This window comes from Molossus molossus, unplaced genomic scaffold, assembly GCF_014108415.1.
Source record: "Molossus molossus isolate mMolMol1 unplaced genomic scaffold, mMolMol1.p scaffold_m16_p_12, whole genome shotgun sequence".
Lineage (NCBI taxonomy): Eukaryota > Metazoa > Chordata > Mammalia > Chiroptera > Molossidae > Molossus > Molossus molossus.
Window position 1 is genome coordinate 52,625,387 of NW_023425347.1, and position 17,566 is coordinate 52,642,952.

Below are 17,566 nucleotides of genomic sequence, written 5' to 3' on the forward strand. Positions count from 1 at the left end.
CCCCCAGTGAGCATAGGTACATGCCTCCTCTTGGGCATTTGCACAAGCTATTCCCTCTTCCTGGCTCACACCTCCCTCCTTTCATCTTCTGGCTAACCCTGCTCATTCTTCATGCGTGAGCTTCAATACCACTTCCTTCTGGAAGCCTCCGTGATCATCCCAGACTGGTAGGCGCCTGCTCCCAGAGCCCCTCTTACTGCCTTTAAACTATGTGCCATGGGAGCTATAATTGCCTGATCAGTTGTCTGCATGACTTACTGTAGGCTCCTTGAGGAGAGGGGCTGTATTTCACTCTCTGATGTGTCCCCAGCACCTTCCACGGTGCTGGGGACGTGGTCAGTAGAGACAGGCTTGTAAGGAGCAGGAAGAGCCACCAACGAATGAACTGCCTTCTCCTACAATTTGCTTTGGCCTTTCTGTGGCCCTGGCAGCCAGTGTCCTTCCTGTTCTCCTTGAGAGACAGAAGCCGCTCTAGAACTTTTTCAAAAGAACCACATTCTCTCCATCTGGGGACTACCATCCACTTTAGTTAGGTCTTGGTTTGCCCTGAGCATGTAGAAAAATGCACATGCAGTAACCAAACCAAACTGCCAAGGGATACATTTCTAAAGGACCTGAGAATATTACGTAGGGTAGGGGCATACAGTTTTATGTTTATTTGTAGATACACAGAATAAAAATATTTGTACCATGACAAGTTTCAATAAAATGTGAAATCGTCCCCTCAGTTCTGGAGATCTGATGACTCGCAGGCTGTCCTGTATCAAATTGTGAACGTTGGATGTCTCATTTTATGCTTTGATACAGGTTATTTTTCTTTCTCCTTAGTGAACATTAATAGTTTCCTGTGAATTTTCCTGATATTAGGAAACAGATGTTCCATATTTTGTAACTTTATTTTTATTGTCGACACTATTTTATTGTTTCATATTTTTAACTGAGTTTTTCCCAAATGCTGAACCAGGACTTTTGTGCTTTAAGAATGTGTGTGCGCACGCACATGTGTACACAGTACATTTTTGAGGAATGAGTTATATCAGACTTTGCAAAGAAAAGTATAACAGAATATATGTATCTATAGAATTACACAGATTTATCCCAGGCTGGTACATTTTTGGACTATCTGTTTAATGTAGTTTAGTAGTATTCAACTAACGTAGACTTTTGGCCTAAGAATACATTAGACCATTCTTGTGATAGAATGCTTGCCAAAATAAGGGGTGGTGTAGCCAAAAGCACCCAGTTAATGCAACCTGTACTTGGATGCTGTGATCTTTAACCAAAGTGTAATTTTTTATTTTACTGTTGTCTCAAGTATATGAAATTCTCCCATCTCTGCATGAAACACCGAATGAGTGACACCGCTGGGCAGAGCAGGGTGCTGGCTCTCGGGGAGAGACCAACACAAATAAGATATGTGTGTACCTTATCATCCAGTAGGAGAGGCGGAACATATTCTGAAGTGCTTCTAATAAAATGTAAAAAATGGTAAAGGTTGTAGAAATTCAAGGAAAGGAGCCATTTCCTTGAGCCAGAGTGAGGGACTACTTGGGGAGGAAGTAGTAGTATTTGTTCTAGGTTAAAAAAATAAAAAGCAATACTTAATTTAGTTCTAACTTATTTAAATTATTTTAACTACTTTATAAAAACTGCTTAAGGAAGGTCCGTTAAGTAAGCCATTGTTTTGGTAGTTTTGCTGAAATAATACTAACATTTCTTGAGCACCTCCAGTGCAGCAGGCAAGATCTCTGGTGCTTTTTGTAGAAGCCTGTTAATAGAAAATGATGCTTTGGATAATAATGCATTTCTCCCAATATATATTTCTTTATTTTACCTCACAAGCTTTCTTTCAACAAGGAGTCCTTTGGTTCACAGAGCGAAGGAGGGAGTACAGAGTTCACCAATTTCAGAATTTCACCTGGCTGTCTGGGTCTCCGTTTTTGCCGCTATACAGTGGGAATTGTCAGACTCCCTGGTTCACTCACAAGGTTACTGTGAAAATCAAAGTGGGTGTAAATGAACATTAAAAAGCAATCAAAAGCCAAAACTTTGCCAAGAAGCAGTGTCCTAGCTGGTGAGGACTCTACAAAATATGGCTGTTGCTTATTGTTTATTAAAATGCTGTGTACATGAAAAGATTGTTATCTTGAAATTATAATATACAGTGATACCTCGGTTCTCGAACATAATTCGTTCCAGGAGGACGGTCGAGAACCGAATTGTTCGAGAACCGAAGCAATGAAACCAATAGGAAAGCGGACTCCACAAAGCGTGACTCTCTCTCTGCACTCACACTGATGACGCAAGCAAGGCGCGCTGGGCCGAATGAACGCCATTCGGCTCATCTCGGAAGTTCGAGTTCCAAATATTTGTTCGGATTCCGAGACAAAAGTTTCTCGAATCCCGATTTGGTCGAAAACCGAGGCGTTCGAGAACCGAGGTATCACTGTATCTGAAATATTGTAGCAAATGCATATATTAACTCTTGATTATCATGCACTATAAAGAACCCATTCAAATTCAAAAGAAAATTATCAAGATTCTACTACATAAATAAGCAAAGGACATAAAGCTTATGTTTCAAGGTGACAAACAATTAATAAACAGGGAAAACGGTCTCTCCTCACTAATTATCTTAGAAGTGCAAATTAAAACAGCATTAGGAATACCATTTTGTGGCTAAAGTCTCAAAGTTTCAGAAATTCTTCATTATTTTATTAGTGGTATTATTGTTTGTTAATAAAAGACCCTTTAAAAACAAAAAACTATTCATTCTACTGTGGGTATTTAGGGAAGGTAGGGAAATAAGTTAAAGGAATGAAAAGAGCTAAAAGCATGAAGATATCTTATGTAATCTTATAATAATAAAACTAGCTATAACTTAAGTATTTAGCATTGGGGGAGCGATTTAGTTAATTAAGATTTTCTGGACTTCCGGTCAAGATGGCGGCGTAGGTAAACGCGGTATCGCGTCCTCCCACAACCACATCAAAGTTACAACTAAACTACAGAACAACCATCATTCAAAACCGCCTGAAATCAAGCTGAATGGAAGTCGTACAACTACGGAACTAAGGAAAAAAAAAAAAAGCAGCCACATCCAGACCGGTAGGAGGGGCGGCGGAGCGAGGGGGGGAGGGCGGCCGCGCAGCGGCGAGACGGGCTGGTCCCACACCCAAGCGTGGTGGATAAAAATCAGGAGGATCCCGCGGCTGGGAAGGTCCTTCCTGAGGACTGAGGGGTCCCCATCCCACACCAGGTGTCCCGTTCAGGGTTCCAGTGCCAGGAAGAGAAGTCCCCATAACTTCTGGCTGGAAAAACCAGCGGAAACTGAGGCTCAGGGAAGCTGAAGCGGCTGGAGCCCCAGGCAGCTCCTTAAAGTGCCCGCGCACGGACTTATCGGACTCTCTCCCTCTAAGCTCGGAGGGGAGGCAGCTCGAGGGGCACCAGAGACACACAGGGAAGAACTGAGCTATTTGGCACTGGAGCGAGAGCTGGAGAGGGGGCTTCCTCGGGGACAAACGTGCTGTCAGAGGCCTTTGTTCCTTTGGTGAGCCCTTCCCAGGGGCGGCAGACAGAAGCCATATCTGGGACTCCAGCAACCTGGCTCACACTCGTAACCCCGCCCTGCTGACTCCCTGAGGCCCCGCCCCGCCCCACACAACTTTCAAGCTGTTGCCACTTGCTTAACCATAGGATTGGTCGGTCTTGGATCCTGCTTCAGGTTTTTCCTAAATTCTTTTCAAACGAGCAGCACCTGGTCTCAGCGAGCCCCATACCTCTCATTAAGTAATACACAGAAACAAACAGGGAGGCAGCCAAAAAGGATACAAAGAAACAGGTCCCAAATGAAAGAACAGAACAAAACCCCAATAAAAGAACTAAGCAAAAGGGAGATAAGCAACCTAACAGATACTGAGTTCAAAATACTCATTATAAGGATGCTCAATGAACTTAGTGAGAACCTCAGTGAACTTAGGGAGGGCATCAAGAGCATAAAAGAGTACCAGTTAGAAATCATGGATACACAGTTAGAATTAAAGGAGGCATTAACTGAAATAAAGAATAATTTACACAGCTTCAATAATAGAGTATGTAGATCCAAGGAGCAAACCATCGATTTGGAATATAAGGAAGCAAAAAATCCCCAATCAGAAGAGCAAAAAGAAAAAAGAATCCAAAAAAATGAGGATAGAGTAAGGAGCCTCCGGGATAACTTCAAGCGTGCCAACATTCGCATCTTGGGGGTGCCCGAAGGAGAAGAGAGAGAACAAGAAATCGAAAACCTGTTTGAAACAATAATGGCAGAAAACTTTCCTAACTTGGTGAAGGAAACAGACATACAAGTCCAGGAAGCACAGAGAGTCCCAAACAAGATGAACCCCAAGAGGCCCACACCAAGACACATCATCATCAAAATGCAAAAGGTTCAAGACAAAGAGAGAATATTAAAAGCAGCAAGAGAAAGGCAGCTAGTTACCTACAAGGGAGTACCCATTAGGCTGTCAGCTGATTTCTCAAAAGAAACTTTGCAGGCCAGAAGGGAGTGGCAAGAAATATTCAGAGTGATGAAAACCAAGAACCTACAACCAAAATTACTCTATCCTGCAAAGCTGTCATTTAGAATCGATGGACATACAAAAACTTTCCCAGACAAGAAAAAGTTAAAGGAGTTCATCACCACCAAACCGTTATTATATGAAATGATGAAGGGTCTTTTTGAAGAAAAAGATAAAATGTATGAACAAACAAAATGGCAATGAATACATATCTATCAACAATGGAATCTACAAACAAAATGAACAGGAAGAACAGAAACATTCTCATAGATACAGAGAACATTTTATTGATTGCCAGTTGGGAAGGGGGTTGGGGGAATGGGTGAAAAAGGTGAAGGGATTAAGAAGCACAAACTCATTGCTAGACTGACAAACCTCAAAGGGAAAGGGGTTGGGGGGGTGGGAAGAAATAAACCAAAGAACTTATATGCATAACCAATGGACACAGACAATAGTGTGGGAAAAGGTGGGAGGGGGACGGGAGTGGGGAGGAGGGGGTCAATGGGGGAAAAATGTGGAACATCTGTAATACATTTTACATCCAACAATAAAGATTTGGAAAAAAAAAAAAAGATTTTCTGTATGAAGGTCTGTTAGTAGGCCCTTTTGACAATCATTATGAATATGTGTAGAAACACAACAAATACATAAAATTTAGAGTAAATGAGAGAAGAAAATAATAGCCATCATTTGTAGAGTTTTTTCCTGGTTGCACTGTGCCTATGTCCTCCGTTGTGCAAAAGGTATTTTACACTTTAGAAATTGAAGATAAGAGATCAGTTGTACAAAAAACTTGCAGTTCATTAATTGAGGAGCCAACATTCAAACCCAGATCTGTCCAACTCCGATGCCTTCACTAGGTTTACTAACGATGGTGTATAAACTATGGCCATAGTCGTATAAAAACATATGTCTATGGAGGTAACAGACAAAAATAGATAGTAACACTAGTACGGTGGGAATGTGGGTCAATTCCAGAGAAACTTGGTATCCATTTAAAACTCTCATTGAAAAACAAACAGCCCTGGCCGGTTTGGCTCAGAGATTAGAGCGTCAGCCCGCAGACTCAAGAGTCTAGGGTTCGATTGTGGTCAAGGGCACTTAACTTCGGTTGCTGTTCTGTCCCCAGCCGTGGTTGGGGTCGTGTGGGAGGCGACCAATCGATGTGTCTCTCTCACATTGATGTTTCTCTCTGTCTCTATCTCTTGTCTGTCTGTCTGTCTCTCTCTCTGTCTGTCTCTCTCTGACTCTCTCTGTCTCTTCCTCTCACTCTGTCTGAAGATAAATAGAAAAATATTCTCGGGTGAGGATTAAAAAATCAAACAAACATAAAAACCAATGCCATTGCCCTTTCAATAGAAAAACTATGTTGTGTGTAATATTTCAATGGCTTTACTCTTTTTATGTATTCTCTTACATGTTGGCCAAACAGAAATACATATGTATTTTTAAAATTTCTCACTAGCTTTGGCATACTCAGGATTACCCCTCCACCCCCAACTTATCTCCAAATTGGTTGAGGACATATACCACCAGCTCCTCAATTAAAAACAAAATGTCAATTCTCTGGAAGCTCTGTGGATTGAGGACAGTGACCAGATGGAAGAGTCTCTCCCTCTGAACAGCTCGGACCAGCTCTTCAGGACAGGGGCTAGTGTCAAGGCAGGGATAATGGGGTGGCACCATTTGATGAAAGTAGGCCAGTTCACCCACTCAGGGTGTGTCCCTCCCTGGGACAGCAGCCCTTGCACAATGGGGGAAATGTCACCATTTGGATTCCTACTGTCTTTTACTTTTGGGGCTCAAGACTTGATTTGTGATTCTTGAGTGCATACAAATAGCATAACTTTATAATGTCAGTATCCCTGCCAACGTCTAATAACAGACAAATTTCTGTGATGGACTCAAGGCACAGGGTATATTTCTTTCCATTTAGCCTTACCTTTGCGGAACATGTACCCTTTATGCCTACAATAGGGTCTTTTATATGTTTCAAAGGCCCTTTATATCTCTTTTGCCCTTTGCGATAACATCATGTCAGAATTTGCAAGTGAAAACATAATAGATCTGACTAGAGACAGTGGGATGTCTCCAGAGCTGAAAACATTCTCCCACTTACTTCTCCACATAGTCCATTCAGGGTCACTCCCTGTTTTGTAGGTGGGGAAATTGAGGCACATCTTAGTTACGTGGTTTCCTGGAAGTCACTGGGAGTGAAGACAGCGGGAAGCCAGGCCTGTAAGTCTAGTGCTCACTCTGCTCTCCTCCAGTGCCTAGGTTATGTTACTTTCTAGAGGACAAAAATGAGACAGAAACCAATACGTTCAGACAGATCAGAATCCAATCGCCATTCAAAGCGAGAGTTCTCCCAGGGCTGTGCAGTAGTCCCATTACCCATGGTTTCACTTTTTGCAGTTTGTCAACTGCGGTCCAAAAATATTAGTGGTGAATTCCAGAAATCAACAACTCAAGTTTTAAAGTGCACTCCATTCTGAGTAGTGTGGTGAAATCTTGCACCGCCCGCTCCTTCCCACTTGGGACATGAGTCATCCCTTTGTCCAGCGCATCCGAGTTGTACACTCCCCGATCGTTAGTCATTTAGCCATCTCAGTTATCAGATCAACTGTCTCAGCATTGCAGTGCTCCAAGTAACTCTTATTTTACTTACTAGTGTCTCATTCACCTCACTTCATCTCATCATGTTGCTATTTTATCTCACATCACAAGAAGGAGGCTGAATATATATAGTACAACAAGCTATGAGAGAGGCCACATTAGCATAACTTTATTATAATATATGATAATTGTTCTATTTTATTATTGTTAATCTCTTACTGTGCCAAATTTATAAATTAAACTTTGTCATATGTATGTAGATGTACAGGAATATAGCATAGTACGTTTAGGGTTTGGTACTATACATAATTTCAGGCATCTACTGGAAGTCTTGGAATGTATCCCCTTCAGATGAGAGGAAACTACTATAATTTTGCAATAAACTTTATAGTAATGGAAAGAGTCTAGTAAGTTATCGTGTATGTTCTAGACAAGTCCTGCCCAATAGACTTTGCAGTGATGGAAGTATTCTATACCCACGCTGTTCAATAAAGGAGTTGCTTTTGTATCTACTTGATCACTTGAAATGTGGCTCATGCAACAGGGGGAATGAGTTTTTAATTGTATTTAATTTAAATTTAAATTCTTATATGTGCTGGTGGCTACTGTATTGCACATCACAGTTCAACACTTTTCAATGCTTTCTTGACATTGCTACTTGGATGTCTCAAAGTTACCAAGGTCAAATGAGAATTCTTTAATTTTTTTCTCCTCTCAACCTGTTTCTCCCCCAACAAAGCTATCATTGGTCAGTTGCTTGAGCCAAAACCCAGGTATCATCTCACCTTCTTCCTCCTCATCTCCCACATCTACTTTATCAGCAGGTCCTGATTGATTTACCTTCAGAACCTATACTGAATCCACCCACTTCTCTCCAACTCTACTGGTGAACCAAAATATCACATCTCACCTGAACAGATGAATGGCCTCATAATTGATCACTGTTGCCTCTTCTAGACTCCTCCATACAGCTACCAGAGAGATGCTATCACACACTTCAGCAGGTCACATCACTCCCTGCTTGTATGGAAACATTTGTAGAACTGTGACGTTCTCTTCTTTGTATACTTAGTTTCTCTCTCCTATTACAGTGGGAGTTCCCATATATTTACTCCCTTCACTAGGGTCTCTCTTAGCACCGACAGCTAGGCCCAGAACTCAATTTGCACTCAGTAAACTTCTCAATAACAATTAAACTAATGTTTATTGTGGAAGGAGCTGAGATAGCAAGAGTCAAAATATGATTTATAACTTGGTTGCTAGTAGCTGAGTTGATGCTGACATCCATGTACATGGGGGTTGTTTTCTTGTACATTCTGGATGCCGTAGGAAGGGTGGGCGTTACGGTTAACTGCATTTATCTGTGAGAGGAAAGGCTGGTCCACAGTCCTGATAAAATCTCTGACGTGAGCTAGGAAGAACTTTTTTCCCTAGAGGCTTGTGTATGTCCTAGATCTTGACACTTCAGTCTTTCCCACTGTTGGGGAAAGAGGAGAGTATCCTCCTACAAGGTCACTTTTTATATTCACCCTAGGGGAGTTTAGACAGTCATGGGAAGAAACATGTCATGGGACTTCAGGGTAGTATATAACAAAGTCACGTCTGGACAGCAAAAGGTTTTCAACATGAGTTTGTTGTTTAAAAAAAAAAGTACTTGGAATATGCTCATATTGAGTTATTTCAAACCAAGAAAACCTTAGGAAGCAGGGTTTGTGTCTTTTTTCTTTCTTTCTTGACCATTGCATTTTTTAAAGGAAATATCTCTTCTAGCTTTCATTTATAGTGGCCAGCCAAGGCTTTCAGAAGGTGTGTTATTACTTAGCTCCGTTGATCCACGTGCAAAGTTAAATGAAGCTGCTAACTAGTTGGAGATATGATCAAGTTGGCCAAGCTCTGAGATGCATTTGTTTCCTCTAGTCCTGAACAGGCCTGGGAAATGGCCATCCCCTCGGCACTGGCTGGATTTAGAAGATGAAGTTAAAGCTTGAAATTAAAGTACATATTCAGGGACTCTTTATCCCAGTTTTTATTAGTCACAGGTTTATAGCCCTGTCCCCATCCTTCCAATGCTGTGCCAGTATTTTCCTGTGTGTGCCTTTACTGAGCAACTACTGTGTACCAAACACCTTACTAGGTCCCAGAAAGACAAAGATGAGTTAGACTTATTCTCAATTTTCCGAGATTCTGCAAACAAGTAGGCAGAGAGACCAGTAAACGGAAAACCAAAACAAAGAAGCCACTTGTAGTAACAGAGGGAAGTCGATGATGCTGAGAGGAGAAGGCAGTGGGAGGCAGGTCTGATGTGGCCGTTAAGAGTAGGCTCTGGAACCACATGGTCTGGCTTCACAGTCTGGTTCTGTGACTTGTAAGCCATGTGACCTTCGGCTCCTGACCTAACCTCTGTGCCTCAGTTTGCTCACCTATTAAATGGAGTAGTAAAAGAACTTACCCCCTGTGTGGTTAGTAAGTGGATCACAGAAGCACACAAAGCACTTGGAACAGTGCCTGGCACATAGCTCCATAAAAACCAGCCTCTGTTATTATCAGTAATAGTAGTACATAGTTATTGATTAATGAGTGAATACTACTATCACTGCAGAGAAGTTGTCCCTAAGCCAGCCAAGGGAGTTCACAAAGGCTTCCCAGAGGAGGTGACTTTTGCGCTGAGATTTGAAGATAGGCTGATATTGTAGGGAAAGGACACGTTTGGCGGAAAGAACAGAATCTGCAAAGGCGTAGAGAGTGAGAGAGAGTGGGCGTTTCGGGGCCAGTAAATAGGACTGTGTGGGTAAAGGACAAGATGCCTGGGGGAGAACACCCGGGAAAGGGGGCAGGCATGAGATCACGGGGGCTTTGGAGACTGGGCTAAGAACTTGGATCTGATCTAAAACCGAGAGGAAGCACTAACGGACTTTCAGTGGCGGCAGCAGCAACATCCCTCAGTGGCCTCAGCCTGTGGCCGGTTGATTCTCAGTGTCACTGACCAACCTCCTTCCCTGTGATTCACATGTGTGGATCTGCCTTTTCTCACTAGGCGCGAAATCTTTGGGAGCCACAAATTAATAAAGTGACAAGGATGTATTTTCTTGATTCCTTTCTACCCAGTTCTTCCCCTCTCACTCCTTGTCCCTGCTCAGACAGATACAGGGATGGCTGTCTGACCCCTTTGAGTGATAGATCCTTCTCTCAGAAAAATCATGAAGACAAGATTTTCTAGAGACCCCACGTTTACCTTTCCCTGCACCCCACCTTGGTCATCCAACCCGGCTCCCAGATCCAGTGCCACTTTTTTCTTTCTGTATTGATTTTGGAGAGGAAGGGAGAGAGAGAGAGAGAGACAGAAACATCGACGAGAGAGAACATCGATTGGCCGCCTTCTGCATGCCCCCCACTGAGGATCGGGCCCACAACCTGGGCATGTGCCCCAACGGGAATCGAACTGGCGACCTCTTGGTGCATGGGTCGACGCTCAACCACTGAGCCACACCGGCCAGGCCCCAGTGCCACCTTTTGACCCCAGGCCTGCTTGTGGTTTTGCCCTCTTACCCCAACTTGTTTCTAAGTTCACTTGCCTGCACATCCACTCTTCTGCCTCCGTCACTGCTGTTATCTGACATGTATCATGAGAGCAGCCTTGGATCACTTGGAGGTTATAATTAAAACTGAAAGCAATTATCTTATATTGAGCTGATCAAATTTAATTGAGAGTCTAGTGGCTAAGGACATGGGCTCAGGGGGCAGGCTGTGTGGATTAGAACGCCAGCTCTGTCGCTGTCTTACAACCTTAAGTTACTTAGCCTCTTTGTTCCTCACTTTCCTCAGTACAAAGTGGGAATGATACAGTAGCCTCACCTCATGAAGTTATTGTCAGGACGCACTGAGGTAACATAGGAACACGCTGAGAACAGTTCCTGGCACATAGTAAGTGCTATATAAGTACTTGCTATTATTACATTATTATTTCTACTAAAATGACATCATGAATGGGGTAATGATGGATTACTAGGAGCAGGAAAATAGATTAATAAAATCTCCATATGCATTTGACTCACTTTGGAGCCTTGCCCAGTGCCTGACAGCCAAGAATAGATTCTCCACGTCTGTACTGTCTGGTGCGGCAGTCACTGGCCACTGTGACTACTGACTACTAGAAATGTCATTAGCCTGAGTTGAGACATACTGAGTCTGAAAGACTTAGTATGAAAAAAAAATTAAAACCTCTCATTAATAGTTTTTATATTGGTTATGATGAAATAATATTTTAAATTAGGTTAAATGAAATGTATCATGAAAATTAATTTTGTCTGTTTTGCTTATTTAATGTGGCTACTAGAAAATATAAAATTATATATGTGGCTTGTTTTATATGTCTGTTGAACAGCACTGCCTTCGGCTCATCATGATCAGTAATGTGGTTGTGATAAGGTGTCCGCTATTGGAAAGCATTGTCCATGCATCCCATTGCCATTCAAGTTCTACTGGGCCGGCTGTTTTTTAATTGGTTCCGTAAAGGGAGCCATGGCTTGGTCCTAGAGAAGGGGTTGGAGGGATGAAGGCAAAAGCAACGACCAGGGAGGCTTCCGCTGACTTGAAGGGGTTTGGATGAAAACACTACCATTTATAGTTATACTGGGCTCAGCCTTTAGCACTCCCTGAAGTAGATGAGAGAATGCTCTCTATTCAGGAAGTTGAAATATGTAGGCGAAAAACTCTCCCTATTCCATCAGGAGCCAGAAAAAGCTTTGCTAATCTTTAACTAAAAGAATAACACTCAACATTATGTCAGTCAGTTGGGATCGAAAGCACACCCTTTCCAAATGTGATTTACTTATGGGGTGTTTTGTTTAATTCTATTTCAGATCCGTTCCCCTACTTGAAACCTGAAAACGGTGGGCCACACAAAGTCTTACTGGTAAGATCTCTTTCATTTTTAAAACAAAGTGACTATTTGACATTATTTTTGAAATGATATTCACACTTCTAAGTTAGATGCATCTCTACCAGTACTATGATTAGATGTCTATTTATTCACACTTTTTTCCCCCCTTTGAAATGATTCAAGATGTTTCCATGCCTTAAAAAAAAAAAAGATCAGTCCATGTTCTTTTGCTAAGAACATAGTCAGGGAACAGATCTGTGATTATATGCCAAATACTATTAAAATGAAAAGGTGTTTTTTTTTGGTTTTGTTTTTTTATAATGAAACTATTTCCAGGCTCCTGTTAATAGTCTGCTTGTTTCAAGCAGTATCCACAACAACAGTGTCTCTTCAGCCAAGGAATGCAGACAGTCCCTTGCAGTGTGTTATAATGAAAATTGGCTCATAGCCATAACATATTAGCTTTCTTATTGCTCTATTTTTCCTCTCATCTTTTTGAACCTGAATGGGATTGTTGTGAGAGGACAGTTCTGCAGAAGAACACTTGCCATTAGAGCTAGGAAAGTAATATACATTTTAAGTGAAAAAGCTTCTAGAGCTTTCCTGTGACATCACTCCCTGATACTGTGGTGCTACTATTATTTGCAGTGTGTAACAGCTAGCTTTGGCTGCATAACAAATCATTTCCAAATTTACAGCCAGAAATTTGCACTAAAATATAATGACTCAAAATGACAATCATTTCGTCATCCCACAATCCTGTGGGTTGACGATTTGGACTGGGCTCAACTGTGTGATTCTTCCGGCTTCCGCTGGGACCATTGATGTGTCTGCAGTCAGCTCCAGGGCTAGGTCAGCTAGGCGTTGTTTCTGGAGGTCACCTGGCTCTCGGCTAAAGGGATGACAGTGACTAAGACATGTGTCTCATCATCCTACAGACTACCCTGAACTTGTTCACGTGAAGATTGGGCAGGGTTATGAGAGAGAACAGAAGCATCATGAGGCCAAGGCTCAGAACTGTCACAACGTTGCTTCTATCACTTTCAGTTGGCGAAAGGAAGCTATATGGTTAGTCTAGATTCAAGAGGTTACAGATATAGATTCTATTTCTTGGTAAGAAGAGCTGCAGGATTACATTGTAAGGAGCATGGATACAGAGAAGGAAAGAATTGGGGCCATTTTTGCAGTCTATCATGCAGAGATTGAGTCGTGTGGAAACAACTGTGATGGAATGAAAGCACACGGAGAGTGAGAGGACTCAGACCATACTCCCTCTCATAGCCTGTCCTCTCATCCCACTTTGATCGACAGCCCTGAGAATCCTGGTCTCACTCTGTACTGCCTGCCACCCCCGTCAGTTCAGCAGGTTTCTGAGTAGTCTTCTCAATACTAGGCTTTCCGCTCTCCCACGCTCCCTTCATTCTACACAGCACCACCACACTAGTCCTCCTTCAGTTTATCTTCCAGGATGTTACTTATTTGCTCAAAAATTGTTAGTGCTTCCATATCACCCAGAATACCAACCTGAATTCTCTCTGGCTTCTTCACTTTCATTATCTGACCCCGTTCTCTCTTGCTTACCTCCCACTTTTCCTTTTTTTCTAACAAGACTAGGCTGTTTACCATTCTTGTTGAGGACACCTCATGCTACTCAACCTCTCACTGCTTGGAAACCTTTCCCATTCTACAGGGCCCAGTAGATCTCCCCTTCTCAGTGGTCTTCCCTGCCTGTTCCTGCCATTTGTGATCATTCCTGCCCTGAACCACTGTCAAGCCAAATACTGTCTTTAGTGGTTCACTCTCCACCATGGTGAGTCTTACTTCCTCCATTGCTTGGTTAGCGCTCTGAGAGCAGAGGCTACCCAGGCCTTCCTTGCAGTAGTCAGCACAGGGCTGAGAGTACAGCAGGTACTTAGCCAACCATGAAGCAGTGTGGACACCGCACTTGGTCACCCCCTGCCAAATCACCAGGATCACGAGGCACTCAGCGAAATGTAAGCTCCTAGTCCCTTCCATTGTGCTATCTGCACTCATAAGGTCTGGGGTGGACTCTGGGAATCTTAAAGTGCTCAGATGATTCTGATAAGATTGCTATTCAGTTAACAACCACTTCTTAGGGAAAGAACAAGACATTTACATGAGACCCGGATTTGAGGCCTGGCTCTGCTACTTCCTGGCTCTAGGACCTTATAAACTCAACCTTTCTGAGCTTCCACTTCCTCATCTGTAAAATGGGAATAATATTTAACTCGAGGACGGCCAAGAAGATCAAAAAGAATGTGCAAGTGCTTTATAGACCATAAAATATAATTGAAATGCATTCATTGATTGTGGATCTGCAGCTAGCCAGTTGTCAAGAAAGGAACAGTTACCTCCATGGTGGTGGTGAAGTAATGATAGAGGAATAGCAGTGAGTAATCAAGTGGTGTTGGTGGTGGTGGGGATAAATAATAACAGCAACAATGGTCAAAAAGAATGTCTCCCATTTATTGGCTGCTGACTATATGCCAGCTGCCTATAGAATTATTTGAGATTTACAGGAAGATTCCCCTGTTCAATTGCATCTGTGCGGCCTATTCCACCATTAGTGAATTATTCCTTTCGTTTTTTCCTCTTCAAAATACCTGGTTAAAATATACTCTTCTGTGAGATAGGAAATGCTAGGTTAAGCTGCTATGAACCATTGACAGTTTATTAGTATCGAGTACAAGGTCTTGTAGAAGAGTTGGCTACTTTGGTTTGGTGGGAGGAGTTGGGGACAGGAAGGAGAGCAATCAACAGTGCTAAAGAGAAAAGAGGCCCAGCTGGTGTGGCTCAGTGGTTGAGCGTCGACCCCATGTACCAAGAGGTCACCAGTTCGATTCCCGGTCAGGGCACATGCCCAGGTTGTGGGCCCGATCCCCAGTGGGGTGCATGCAGGAGGCGGCCGATCAATGTTCTCTCTCATTGATGTTTCTCTCTCTCTCTCCCTCTCCCTTCCTTTCTCTAAAATCAATAAAGAAAAACATAAATTAATTAAATAAAGAGGAAAGAGGCACAGCAGGAATAGACCAGAGGGCACCCAGTGGCCCAGAGAAGGCTGGAGTTGAGGCGGGGCGGGGGGAGGGGTGATACTCCAGAGGGCAGGGAAGGGTGTAGGAGGAGAGAGGGTTGCTGACTTGACAGTTTGGCCCAGGGTTATTCCTGATCCACAGCCACTACCTTCTCAACCTGCTCACTGGGAGCGTCCCCATAACAAGGGGCAGTGTTTGTAAAGATGTTCTCCATTCACCATCCAATTTGTTTTATGTATTGTTGATTGCTGTTAGTCTAGCATATACATGCCTGTCTTCTTTCAAAGAATTTTGCGGTTACTTTTAAATACATATGTAATATAATGAGATTCAGGAAAACAAGGGAGGAAGGAAAAGTAAGGTGCAGAAGTAAGGTTCGGCCCCAGGGCTTGGGTGCGAGCCTCGTCTGTGCCAGCAGGTCCCACGCTCGTCTCTGAGCTTCTGAGCGGTCAGTGTCACAGTGGCTGGAACACAGACACTCTGGTTACTCAGAAGAAGCAGGGTTGATCATGAGTCAAGATGTAGAGTAATTTCTTCAGAGCTCATAAACAGAACACCACACAAGGTAGAGAACAACAGCCCTGTAATAACTAGAATAACGAGGACTACCCTCAGCAAATGATGTAGCACTCAGTGCAGTCCAAGGAAGCCTTCCAGTCCAGCTTTGCTCTTCTCTGGTGGCCTTGTTTAATCCAAGGATAAAATGTAATGGTTTCAGCTGGAACAACAAATGCATACATTCATTTCCTCCCCGCACAGTGGACCTCCCCAGATTGTCACGCTCTTGGTGCTGAGCCCTGGGCATTTGGCTATGGACTAGATTTGGCATGCGAGCTGAAATCTGCTTACCATCCCAGTTCTAAAGAAATAATAAACAACCTCCTGAAAGTGCTCTGTGACTATTATTTCTACCCACTCCCAAATCATTCCATGCTCCGACCCAGCCCATGGAATGGCTTTTTTATACACAGAATTTGCGCTGAACCTGTCCACTGTGACCTGTGAGGCCCTTTTTCCCTGTTCCAGATGTCTCTCTCCTTCTATTTTGAGCTCCATGGTTCTAGGACATTTATGATACTGGAGTAGTCAGTACCTTTTTGGAGAACCAGGGCAGCTTAAGAAGCTCATGGGATGAGGCGCTGCAGTGGACTCCATGTATTTGTTTTGTGGTAGCAACCTGTAACCTGGGCAACTGTTGTCCATCACTGGGACTCTTCTCCTGGTTGGCAGCTGTAATATTTATTGCAAGAGGTAGTGTCTGGTTGGTGGTAGCATTGGTAAGATGAGTTGTCGGGGCAGAGGGTGGTATGACAGTAATGCTAAGCCTAGATTTTTTTATAAAAATATCATAGGATGAAAAAAATTTTTAATTCAGTATGGATCATTGAGAGGAGCCTAGAATTCCACAAGGACTACTCATGAATGAGCCTTATTTTCGTTTAGATCAGGCTTATCAGTTAGAATTATTTTGTTTGCTAGTCACAGAAATCCAACCTAAACTAGTTTCTTGACTAACATGTCCATGCTGATAGGACCTTGAGGGATAGCTGTATCCAGGGGTTCAGAAGATGTCTTCAGGCCATTACCTTCTACTCTTTCCATCGTCTGGCTCTGCATAACTCTGTTAGCTTCATTCATGGGCAAGTTCTCTCTCACCGTGGTGCCAGAGGTACCCGTCAGCATCATGTTCTGTCATCCTCACAGCTCTGGATCACAGTGAAAACAACATGCCTCTTCTGCTCTTGTGCTAATAAGCATTGGCTCAGTTCAGATTTCTTGCCTGAATCAACTCAGCCAGAGGGTGGTCGTAAACAATAAGCAGTGCCTGTTTGGCCGTGTTCGTGGTTCTTGAGAGAAGGTGAATACCACCAGAGTCACGTGGAATGGGGTCCACTATTTAAAAAGAAGGAATTTTGTTTAGAAGAAGGAAGAAGTAAAGATAAATTTCTAGGTACCGGAGGTCCAGTGATTTAGAAATTCTTAAATTTGGGGTCCACTAAACTTGAAAGGTTTAAAATTAGATTCAACATCATCGGTTACACTGACTACCCATTCCAGACTTGGTTTCCTGATGGAGACTTGCAACACGGGGCATTGGGAAAGGACGCGGATAAATACCTCCACGGTGGGTAGGTAGCTTCTGACTGAGGACCTCATGTAACAGCCCCGGGACCCACAGGAGTGGTTCTTAACCTGGAGACAGTTGGTCTTCAGTGGATCTGTAATCTATGGAAGAAATCAGTGAATGGGCTTCTATAATTATTTGCAAAATTGTGTTCACGCTGTTTTTGGTTTGTTTGTTTTGTTTTGTTTTTACTGGAGAAAGGGATCATGCTTCCATCATTTCCTCATTGGATTCCATGGTTCTCTACTGCTCCAGAGGCACTGCTTCAGATGTGTTTGAATTGCTTTAGATTTGGCTAGCTTAATCTTGTGTGTTCATTTCTTGTCTTGGCTCG

The 17,566-nt window shown here is 42.9% G+C and overlaps 1 protein-coding gene across 4 annotated transcripts in view; it reads left to right on the top strand.

Annotated features, from left to right (window-relative positions):
• GNG12 (G protein subunit gamma 12) overlaps positions 1 to 17,566 on the top strand; it is a 118,826-nt gene that overhangs the window by 38,710 nt on the left and 62,550 nt on the right. For all 4 annotated transcript variants that reach the window (XM_036256756.1, XM_036256757.1, XM_036256759.1 and 1 more), the window contains exon 2: positions 12,035 to 12,087. The gene's annotated coding sequence lies outside the window, so the exon portion shown is untranslated. The remainder of the gene's footprint in view (positions 1 to 12,034; positions 12,088 to 17,566) is intronic.